General features: G+C 42.1%; 1 protein-coding gene across 4 annotated transcripts in view; it reads left to right on the top strand.

The window, feature by feature from the left end:
- CDYL (chromodomain Y like) overlaps positions 1-12173 on the top strand; it is a 214210-nt gene that overhangs the window by 24125 nt on the left and 177912 nt on the right. The gene's annotated exons all lie outside the window — the stretch shown is intronic.

The following is a 12173-nucleotide window of genomic DNA, read 5'->3' as shown; positions in this document are numbered from 1 at the left end:
TGCACGTGCCCTGACCAGGGCCTGGGCCAGGGAGGAGCCTGCAACTGAGGTTGACCTGAATTGAACCTGGGACCCTTTGGTCCGCAGTCCGACACTCTATGCACTGAGTCAAACTTTAAAAAAAATTTTTTTTTTTTAAAGTAAGCCCCATTCACAAAGTGTATTGATAAGCCACAGTACATGTGGCCCTTTAGCTGGGGCTGCAACCCCTTTTTCTAGTTTCACCAGCTCCCTTGCAGGCAGGTTATCTAGATCCCGTAGTTCTCATCCCTCGTCTCGCAATCCTGATGCTTGGTGGCTGTCCCCGCTGCACGTCACACCAGGTTCTTCCGCAGTCATGGTGACTTTTCACTTTGCTTCCCCCGGCTCTATTTTGGCTTTCAACTAAGGATCCTGTACTGGTGAAAAATGGTTTCATTCTTTTTTTTAATATATTTTATTGATTTTTTACAGAGAGGAAGGGAGAGGGATAGAGAGCTAGAAACATCTATGAGAGAGAAACATCGATCAGCTGCCTCCTGCACACTCCCTGCTGGGTATGTGCCCGCAACCAAGGTACATGCCCTTGACCGGGATTGAACCTGGGACCCTTGAGTCCGAAGGCTGACGCTCTATCCACTGAGCCAAACCAGTTAGGGCTGTGGTTTCATTCTTAATTAAAACTTTTAAAATCTGTAATTTAAAAAATTTCAAGTTGATTCTTGAACAACAGGGCTTTTGAACTTTGCAAGTCCACTTATAGGTAGCTTCTCTCAGCCCCTCCTCTCCCCTGCCCCCCTGTAAATACAGTGAGCCCTTCGGATACCCGGGTTTCACATCTGTGGATTCATCCAGCAGGTATGGAAGAGTATTTTTTGCATTCCCAACTGGGGATCGAAAATATTGCTACTGATTCCTGGTTGGTTTAATCTGGGGGTGCGAATGGTCGACCATAGTTAAATTTTGGGGGAGTTAAGAAGTTATCTGGATTTTCAGGAATGGTAGGTTGGCTCCCCAAACTTCAAAATTGTTTAAGGATCAACTGTAGTTACATATTTTATCTGCCAAATTGATGAAATTTTATATTTTAATGTAGTCAAACTTATCTTAATTTTACTTCTTGTTTAGGGAATCCTTCCTTCCTTCAAGATCATTTGTCTTCTCTCTTTTCATCTAAAAGCTTTGTTTCTTACAGTATGGACTTTAATCTACCTTCAGTTTGTTTTTGCGTATGGTATGAAGTTGGGGTCTGATTTGTTTTTTAAATGTGGATAATCTGTACCATTTGTTAAATAGTCTGTCCCTCTCCCACTAATTTGCCACTTGTGCCACATATGAAGTTTTCATTTATGTGTGGGTCAGTTTCTTCTGTCGGTGTTTGTCTTGATCACAACATACTGTTTTATAATAGGTTTTAGAAACTTAAGAGGCATCTTTGGTTTTATTACGCGGAGGGCTGGTGGGTGGATAAATAGGGGTTGGATTATAGGCATGTTAAACTTGAGATGCCTTTTAGACATCTCGGTGCAGGTATGTTGAACAGCAACAAGCTACATGTTTGGAATTTAGCACATATGCTTAGGCCAGAGACAATTTTGGGAGATATTGATGTATTATACATTGTTTTTAAAGCCATGAGAGAACTGAATAATCCGGCGGGGGGGGGGGGGGGGGGGGAGTGTTAGGGAAAGAAAAGATGTGAAGATTGAATCTTGGGAGCAATTTTAGAGCTTGGGGGAGATAAAGACACAGGAAAGGAGACTGAGAAGAGATGCAGGCAGGAAAGTACAACAAACAAGGCATAGTGGTGCCCTGGAAGTCAGGTGAAGACATTTTCAAGAAGAAGGAATGGTCCACTGTGTTCTGGGCTGTTGCCGAGAACTAAGAATTGACTTGGATTTGGTGGCACAGAGGCCCCTTGGCAACAGCTGTTTTGGTGGAGTTTGGGGACTACCTGGTACAGGCTCATGAGAGAATGGGAAAAGAAGAACTGGAGGTGATGATGATTATAGGCCACTATCAAGAGCAGTGCTGTGAAATGGGAACCAAGATGGTGAGGTGGTTGCTTTATGATAGGAGAAATTACAGTATGCTGTTTGATGATAGGAAAGAACTATTGGAAGGGGAAACTAATGAATCAGAAGAGGGAGGAAGGGCAGTAGCGGGAATGATTTACCCAAGTTAAGTTGACAAGAGGGCAGTAAATCCAAGGTCATGGCATAGGGCAAATGTTCCCTTACTCAGGTCTCTGTCTCTCTTCTCTGTCTCTCCCTCTCCCCACCTTGAGGTCCATCAGTAATGTCTTGTTAGGAACTTTCCAGAAGTTTCGTGTAACCTGTCTTAGATTTATTCCTAACCCTAGTTTTTGGTTACTCTTATTAATGGAATCTCTTTAAAGTTACATTTTTTAATTGGTTAACACAACCTTATTATTTGAAAATTGGTAGATTATTTTAGATTATATGTAGATAATCATATCTTGTGCAAATAGGTATAATTATATTGTTTTCTCCAATTATTTCTGTTCCTTTTATTACATTGGCTGGGAACATCCAGTATAATGTTTAATATACTATAACAACTATTTCTAATTCTAAGCTTCATAACATTTTACTATTAACCTTTTGCACTCGGATGTCGAGTGTGACTCGACACGGTTAGCATTAGAATAAAGGAATCGAGAAAAAAGCAAGCGAGTGCAAAGGGTTAAGTAAAAGCTGTAGAGATTTGTTCTATACCTTAAAATATCTGGGTAAAGTTCCCTCTTATTTTGGCTTGTGAGGGATTTTAAAATCATGAAACATTCAATTGTACTGAATGTGTTTTCTGCACTTCTTAGAATGTCATTTACTCCCTCTTTTCTTTAATTTTTAAATGTATATTTTCCGATGTTGAGCCCTCCTTATATTTCTGGGATAAATTGAGCTTAGGCACGGTCGTTTCTGTACATTCTTCAATTCTTCTCATAATCTCTCTATATATAAAACCCTAATATGCAAATAGACCAAATGGCAGAACAACCGAACAACTGGTCACTGTGATGTGCGCTGACCACCAGGGGGCGCGCGCAGAACATGGCGGGCATTGGCTGTGGCGGATGGTGGAGCAGGTGAGCAGGGGCACCAGACCAAGGCGGGACGCCGGTCGCTTTCATCAGGGTCAGCCTCTGATGGTTACTGAAAATTCTTTGCTCCCACACGCCATGGTACCGCCCGGCGCTCACACCTGTTGCTGGCACCAGCCCTGCTCACACCTGCTGCTGATGCTGGAGCTGCTGCTTACAACCACTGCCAGCGCTGGCCCCGCTCACACCCTCAGCCAGTGCCAGAGCCGCAGCTCGCACCTGCTGCCGGTGCCCAGTGCCGGTCCTGATCGCTTGGAGCCATCTGCAGGTGTGAGCGGCGGCTCCTGGCTCCGATCGCCCCTGAGGGCTTCTCCACCTCCCCCCCCCCCCCCCCCCGATCCTGAGGGGCAATCGGGGAGGCAGCCGCCACTCGCACCTGCTGATGGCGCTGGCCCTGCTTGCAACCCCTGCTGGCGCCGGCCCCAATTGCTCTGCATAGTCAGCGGGTGCAAGCGGCATTGGTGGGAACGGGGCTGCCAGCAGATAGGGGACTGGGGGCCACAGTGGAAGGGGCTGGGCTGGGGCATGGAGGATGGGCCGAGACCCACCCTTTTGCCCACTGCAGCCTCGTGGCCCACAGTTCTTTCAAGGTGCACGAATTCGTGTATGTATAAAAAAATAGTTTTATACATACCATAGTTCTTTTTCTTTTGATTGCATATTGTCTTCATTCATCTGTGCAAATTCAGTCCATTTCCTCCCCCCTTCAAATTATTATAGTCATTTGAAGGAGAAGAAACTAACAGTATTTTTTCCTAGTCTCAAACAGTTTGCCAAATCTTTGGATTTTTTTCCTTTTCTTTGGTTAAAGATTTTGTTTTACTTGCCTATAAAATCATCTGAGCCTCTGTTGCCTCTTAAGATAGGAGTGGAACTATTTGATTATCCATTAAAGAATTAGCTCTTGTTGGTTTAGCAGTGCTTTCTATTTTTTGAGTCAGTAATGGCCTGAAGTTTTTTATATTAAAACTAGAGGCCCGGTGCATGAAATTCGTGCATGGGGTGGGGGTGTCCCTCAGCCCAGCCTGCACCCTCTCCAATCTGGGACATCCCTCTCACAATCCAGGACTGCTGGCTCCCATCTGCTCGCCTGCCTGCCTTCCTGATTGCCCCTAACCGCTTCTGCCTGCCACCTGATCACCCCTAACCACTCCCCTGCCTGATTGATGCCTAACTGCTCCCCTGCCAGCTGATTGCTCCTAACTGCCCTCCCCTGCAGGCCTGGTACCCCCTATCTGCTCTCCCCTGCAGGCCTGGGTACCCCCCAAACTGCTCTCCCCTGCAGGCCTGGGTCCCCCCAAACTGCCCTTCCCCTGCAGGCTTGATCGCCCCCAACTGCCCTCCCTTGCAGGCTTGGTCCCTCCCAACTGCCCTCCCCTGCTGGCCTGATCACTCACAACTGCCCTCCCTTGCAGATCTGGTCCCTCCCAACTACCCTCCCCTGGTGGCCATCTTGTGGCAGCCATCTTGTGTCCACATGGGGGCAACCATCCTGTGTGTTGGAGTGATGGTGAATTTGCATATTACTCTTTTATTAGATAGGATAGAGGCCTGGTGCTTGGGTGGGGGCCAGTTGGTTTGCCCTGAAGGGTGTCCCAGATCAGGGTGGGGGTTCCCATGGGGCGGCCTGGGCGAGGGGCCTGTGGTTGTTTGCAGGCCGACCACGCCCCCCAGCAACCCAAGCAGAGGCCCTGGTTTCTGGGATTTATCTTCTATAATTGAAACTTTGTAGCCTTGAGTGGAGGCCAGGGCTGTGGAAGCTTGGCTTCCTCCATCGCTGGGGCAACTCAACCTCCTGCTCTCTCCAGCTCCGTGGCTGCTGCCATTTTTGTTGGGATTTATTTATCTTCTATAATTGAAACTTTGTAGCCTTGAGCGAAGGCCAGGGCTACAGGAGCTTGGCTTCCTCCATTGCCAGGGTAACCCAAGCCTCCTGTTCACTCTGTGGCCACAGCCATCTTGGTTGGGTTAATTTGCATACTTGCTCCTGATTGGCTGGTGGGTGTGGCTTGTGGGTGTAGCAGAGGTATGGTAAATTTGCACATTACTCTTATTAGCTAGAACTAGAGGCCTGATGCATGAAATTGGTGCAAGAGTAGGCCTTTGCAGCCGCGGCGGCTGCCTTGATCCGATCCCTCCATTGCAGCTGCAGCAGCTGCCTCGATCCCACGGCTGAAGCCCCGGCTTCGTCCAGAGGTCATCCAGAAGGATGTCCGGAGGGCCATTCGGTTGATTTGCATATTACACTTTTATTATTATAGATATTCTTAGGATATTTAAAAATCTATATCTATGATTATATACCTTTAATATGCCTCATGTTTTATATACCTATTTTTTTTGCAGATATTTTCTCTTATTTTAAACTTTTAAAGAATCAGTTTTTTAATATATTGATTCTATTGTATCTTTGTCTTCTACTTTTTTATTGCTGGCTCTTTATTTCCTCTGCCTTCTTTAGGTTACTTAGTTCTTTTCCTAGCATACTGAGTTGAACACTTAGCTCATCTTGTTCTTTAACAACGGCTGTAAAATTATCCTATAAGTACAGCTTTAGCCACATCTTACAGGTTTATTTTCTTCAATCTTAATCTTTAGATTTTTCTTTTTGTGCATTTAAAACATATTTACTTGTTTTTATTAGAATATATATTCACGTTTTAAAAGCCAAAAAAATATTAAAAACTACAGCAACAAGGACTTTGTTTGTTTTTAAGTACTTAAATTTAAATATTTTTATGATTAAAATCTTTTTCTTCACTATTTATTTTGTAATTAAATTGCATCATGGTCAGAGAACGGTCTTTGTGAATTTTTGATATTCATGGAGGTTTCCTTTTGTGGTCTTGTAAAAGATTTATTTTGGGGTTAGAGTTAAATTTGTTCAGTTCAAGATTCCAGTGTATATGTATATATATATATCAAATTTAGGTATTTATCAGATTTATTATACCCTTCAATATGTAGTACCCCTCTATTACTGAAATTTTTTAATTAAAATTTGTTCTTGTATACACATACATATACTAGCTTGTTTTGGGTAGTATTTGCTGGTCATATCTTTTTCCTTTTAAATTAAAAAAGTCTGGTTTTGTTTGGAAGTCTCTTTTTTTTTTTTTTTTTTTTACTTGGTCCTGAGTATTCTTTTTTTTTTTTTTTTTAAATTTCTTTATTGATTAAGGTGTCACATATTTGTCCTCATCCCCCCATTCCCATCCCACCCCTCTCCCCACGCATGCCCCAATCCCCTGTTGAACTTAACCGTTGGATAGGCTTATATGCATGCATACAGGTCCTTTGGTTGAACTCTCCCCCTCCCCCCACCCTCCCCCTACCCTCCCCTATCCTCCCTCTGAGGCCCGATCGCCTCCTTGCTTCTGGTTCTGTTCTTGTTCCTCAGTCTATGTTGTTCATCATGGAAGTCTCTTGCAAGCAACAATAGCAAGGTTTAAAAATGTCAATATGATGTTTCTATGAATTGAATATATGATTTCTAAAGTGGTTGGACTTGTTAATGTTTATCGTTTATTATCCTTCTTTGCTTAGTTCTTTTTTCTTTGCAGCCATCTATTGGCTTTAGAGGTTTTTCTGTGTGGATTGGCCTGTTTATTGCTAGTCTGAAGATAGAGGTTCTTTGACTTTGTGGTTACCATTAATTTCTTTAAATTCTGCTGACCTGTTATTCTGAATAATCAAATTATTTAGTAATTCTCTTTTGAAATGTGCCATGGGTGTCAGCATTATTTACCTTTTGAATATATCTGTTCCTCCATTTATCCTCAGTGGGAATTTTAAAATTCTTTTCAATGTCCCAAAATAGGGGGAGGGGTATGTATTTAATAGTTAACTAAGTTATATCTGTCTTCCTTGAGGACATAGCAAGGACAGCTCACCATTAATTGTTTATTGAAATCTCCAACCTCACCTCCACTAGATTAAGATTATTGTCTATTACTTTTCAAAATCAACATTTTAAAAAACCACAGCTTATTGCCCTGGCCAGTGTGGCTCAGTTTGTTGGAGTGTTGTCCCACACACCAGAAGGTTGAGGGTTTGATTCATCAGTTTGAAAACAGGTGTTGACAAAAAATTCATTTCTGTAGATTTTTTAAAAAAAATTAAAATATATTTTTATTGATTTCAGAGAGGAAGGGAGAGGGAGACAGAGATAGAAACATCAATGATGAGAATCATTGATCGGCTGCTTCCTGCACGCCCCCAACTGGGTATCAAGCCCGCAACCCGGGCATGTGCCCTTGACTGGAATAGAACCCGGGACCCTTCAGGTCTCAGGCCAACGCTCAATCCACTGAGCCAAACCAGCTAGGGCTGTAGCTTCTTTTAACATTTGGAAATGAACTGTATGTTAATAAACACTGACTTTATAATCATTCAAAGTATGTATATATTTTTTGGGGGAACACCCTATATATGCATATATATCTTATCCTGTTGACTTTTTAAAATTATTATGAAATGTCCCTTTTTGTCAGTAATAATGTTCCTTGAAATCTACTTTGTTTTATATTAATATATCCTTTCTAGCCTTGGTTTATATTTACTCGGCCTTTCAGTTTGTTTCTGTCTTTATATTTAAAGTGCTTCTTTTAAAATTAGAATATAGTTGGTTCTTGCTTTTGGAAAAAAAATTCAATTTGACAATTTATGAGACACGTTGAGCTTTTAAGGGGATTTAAAAAATTTAAATTTACTGGGTTTACATTGGTTAATTACAAATTTCAGATGTACAGTTTTGTAATACAACCTTTGCATATACTCTGTTGTGTGCTCACTATCTGAAGCATAGTTCTCTCGTCACCTTATATTTACCCCCTTAACCCTTTTCATTTCCCCCTGCCCCTTTCCCTCTGGTAACCACCATTCTGTTGTATTTACGAGTTTGTTTTTTGTTTGTTGCTTTTTATTTTATACCCCACATGTAAGTTAAGTTACATGGCTCTTGTCCTTTTCCATCTGACTTATTTCACTTAATAGTCTCAAGATACTTCCATATTGTCACAAATGGCAGTATTTCATCTTTTTTTTTTTTTTTATGGCTGAGTAGTATTCCATTTTATATATGTATCACATCTTTATCCAGTCATTCATTGAAGGATACTTAAATTGTTTCCATGTACTGGTATTGTGAATAATACTTCAATGAATATAAGGTTACATATGTCTTTATGAATAAGTGTTTTAAAATTAGTAGATACCAAGGAGAGTGATTGCTTGGTCATATGGTAGTTCTATTCTTAAGTTTCTAAGGAACCTCCGTACTGTTTTCCATAGTAGCTGCACTAATTTACTTTCTCACCAGTAGTGTATGAGCCTTCCCTTTCTTCACATGCTCTCCAACACTTATTTCGTGTGTTATTGATAATAGCCATTCTAACAGGTGTGAGATGGTATCTCATTGTGATTTTGATTTCCATTAAAACTAGTGATGTGGAACATCTTTTCATGTATCTCTTGGCCATCTGTATGTGTCCTTTGGAAAAATGTCTGTTGAGCTTCTCTGCCCATTTACTAATTGGGTTTTTTTTGTTGTCAAGTTGTGTGAGTTCTTTCTATGTTTTGGATATTAACCCCTTGCCAGAGGTATTTGCAAATATCTTCTCCTTTTCTGTTGGTTGCCTTTTTGTTTTGTTGGTGGTTTCTTTTTGCTGTGCACAAGCTTTTTAGTTTGATATAGTTCCATTTACTTACTTACTTAATTTTTAAAAATCCTCATCTGTGGATATTTTTCCAGTGGAAGAGAGAAGGAAAGACAGAGAGAAACATCAATGTGAGAGAAATACATTGATTGGTTATGTCCTGCATGTGCCCTGACCAGGGCCCAGTCCAGGGAGGAGCCTGTAACCAAGGTACGTGTTCTTGACCGGAATCGAACTGGGGACCCTTCGTTCTGTAGGCCGACACTCTATCCACTGAGCCAAACTGGCTAGGGCTAGTTCCATTAGTTGATTTTTGTTTTTCTCTTGTTTTGGGGGTCAAGTTCACAAAAATCCTTCTGAGACCAAGGTCCATATGTTTAGTGCCAGTGGTTTTTTTTTGGTGTGGTGTGTGTGTGTGTGTGTGTGTGTGTGTGTGCATTTTATTGTTTCAGGTCTTATATTCAAATCTTTAATCTTTTTTTAGTTAATTTTTGTGTGTGGTGTCAAAAAAGAGTCTAGTTTCATTTGCATGTGGCTTTCCAGTTTCCCTTACTATTTATTGAAAAGGCTTTCTTTTTTCTGTTGTATGTTTTTGGCTCCTACTCGAAAATAAGTTGCTCATATTTATGTGGGTTTATCTGGGCTCTCATTTCTGTTCCATTGGTCTGTGTATCTATTTTTCTGCTAATACCATACTGTTTTGATTATTGTAGCATTGTAGTACAGTTTAAAGTCAGGAAGTGCAATGCCACTGACTTGGTGTTTCTTTTTTGTTTGTTTTGTTTTTTTTCCTCAATATCACTTTGGCTATTTGGGAGTCTTATGTGCTTCCATACAAATGAGGGGTTTTTTGTTGTTGTTGTTGTTTTTTCTGTGAAAAATGTCATCAAGGTTTTGATGGAGATTACATTATATCTGTATATTGCTTTAGGTAATACGATCCTTTTAACAATGTTAACTTTTCTAATCCATGAACATGAACCACCTTTTTATTTTTTGTGTCTTCTTCAACTTTATCGATGTCTTGAAGTTTTTAGTGTACAGGTCCTTTGCTTTTTTGGTCCAGTTTATTCCTAGATATTTTATTCTTTTTGTTGCAATTGTAAATGAGATTATCTTAATTTCTTCTTCTTATGTCATTGTATATAGATAGGAATACAAGGGAGTTTTATATACTGCAGCGTTACTATACTTGTTTATTGTTTCTAATAGTCATTTGGTGAAGTCATCAGAGTTTTCAATATATAGAATCATGTCATCTGCAAATAGTGACAGTTTTACGTCTTCATTCCCAATTTAGATGTCAGTATTGTTTTTTCTAGCCTAATTGTTCTGACTAGGACTTCCAGTACTATCCTACCTAATAATAAAGTAATATGCAAATTGACCGTACCTTTGCTATGCCCACGATTGGCCAGGAGGCGTGGGGGGGGCGGGACTCGGGGTGGCCGGGGTGGCTGATTGGGCCGGCGGGAGCTGGCGGCACGAGCTCAGCGTCTGCGCCATGGCTGTGCTGCGGCACAGAAGGGGCCTCTGGGGCAGCGAGCTCACATCCCGCCGCCGACCATCATCAAAAGCGGGGAGCTGGGTGTCCGCTCCGGCACCAGCGGACAGTCACCCAGCTCCCCCGCGATCAAAAGCGAAAGCGGGCGAGCTGAGTGTCTTTCCGTTCCGGCACCAGGCCTTTCAAAAGCCTCTTGCCAGAGGCCTTCCTGCTGTACCAACGGACAGACACTCAGCTCCCCCGGTGTGCCAGCGGACAGACACCCAGCTCCCCCCCCCCCCCCCCCCCCCGATCGAAAGCGAAAGCGAGGGAGCTGGGTGTCTGTCTGCTCCGGCACCAGGCCTCTTAAAAGCCTCTGCTGGAGGCTTTTGAAAGGCCTGGTGCACCAGAGGAAAGACACCCAGCTCGCCCGCGATCGAAAGTGAAAGCGGGGGAGCTGGGTGTCTGTCCACTTGGCACCAGGCCTAAAGCCTCCGCCGGAGCTTTTGAAAGGCCTGGTGCACCAGCGGACACCCAGCTCCCCCGTGATTGAAAGCGGGGAGCTGTGTGTCCGCTCTGGCACCAGCGGACCCCCTGCCATCAAAAGCGGGAGCAGGCTGCCAGCAGTGTCCGTGGAGCGTGCTAGGCTTTGTGGGGCAGTGGATATGGCCTGGATGGCAGGTTAGGCCTAGGGGACCCTACACGTGCATGATTTAATCATGCACTGGGCCTCTAGTCTATATATATAAAAGCCTAAGCAACCGTTACGATCAAACAACCGGTTGACTGGTCACTATGATGTACACTGACCACTAGGGGGCAGATGCTCAGTGCAGGAGCTGCCCCCTGGTAGTCAGTGTGCTCCCACAGCCAACCTCCCACGGCCCCTCCCCCAGCCAGCCACCCCTTCCCCTGGCCAACCTCCTGCAGGCCCGAAAGCCCTGATCGCCGGCCAGGCCAAGGGAGCCCACCCATGCACAAATTGGTGCACCAGGCCTCTAGTGTTTAATAACAATGGCGAGAGTGGGCATTCTTGTCTTGTTCCTGATCTTAGAGGAAAAGCTTCCTGTTTCTCATTGTTGAGTATGATTTAGCCAAGGGTTTGTCTTAAATGGCCTTTATTATGTTGAGGCAATTTTCTTCTATATCTATTTTATTGAGTATGTTCATCATAAGGAGATGTATCTTGTCAATGTTTTTTTTCCTTCATCTATTGACATTATCAGATGATTTTTATCTTTTAATACGGTGTATTACATTGATTGATTTTCACATGTTGAACTATCTTGTGTCCCTGAAATGAACCTCACTTGATTCTGATATAGTTAATATATTGGTGTATTTGATTTGCTAGTATTTTATTTAGGATTTTTGCATCTGTGTTCATTAGACATATGAACTGTAATTTTTTTTGAGTTGTCTTTCCCTGGTTTTGGTATCAGAGTAATGTTGATCTCATAAAATGAGCAAGTATTCCCCTCTTAAATTTTTTGGAAGAATTTGAGAAGGATTGGTGTTAAATCTTCTTGAATGTTTGTTAGTATTCATTAGTGAAGCCATCTGGTCCTGGATATTAGTTTTTTGGGAGGTTTTTTATTATTGTTACAGTTTCCTTACTAGTGATCAATGTATTTAAGTTATTCATGGTCCAGTCTACGAAGGTTGTATATTTCTAAGAATTGGTTCATTTCTTCTAGATTACGAATTTGGTGGCATATAGCCTTTTATAGTCTTCTTGGATAATCCTTTGTATATCTGTGGTATCCATTGTAAATTTTCCTCTTTCACTTTTAGTTTTATTTGAGTCTTGTTTTTCCATAGTGAGTGTAGACAGAGGTTAGTCAATTATTTTAGTCTTTTAGAATTAGCTCTTTGTTTTATTAATTTTTCTGTTGTCTTTTTGTTATCTAATTAATCTATTTCTGCTTTT

Source organism: Eptesicus fuscus, chromosome 9, assembly GCF_027574615.1.
Source record: "Eptesicus fuscus isolate TK198812 chromosome 9, DD_ASM_mEF_20220401, whole genome shotgun sequence".
Taxonomy (NCBI): Eukaryota; Metazoa; Chordata; class Mammalia; order Chiroptera; family Vespertilionidae; genus Eptesicus; species Eptesicus fuscus.
This window is presented reverse-complemented; position numbering and strand designations above follow the sequence as displayed.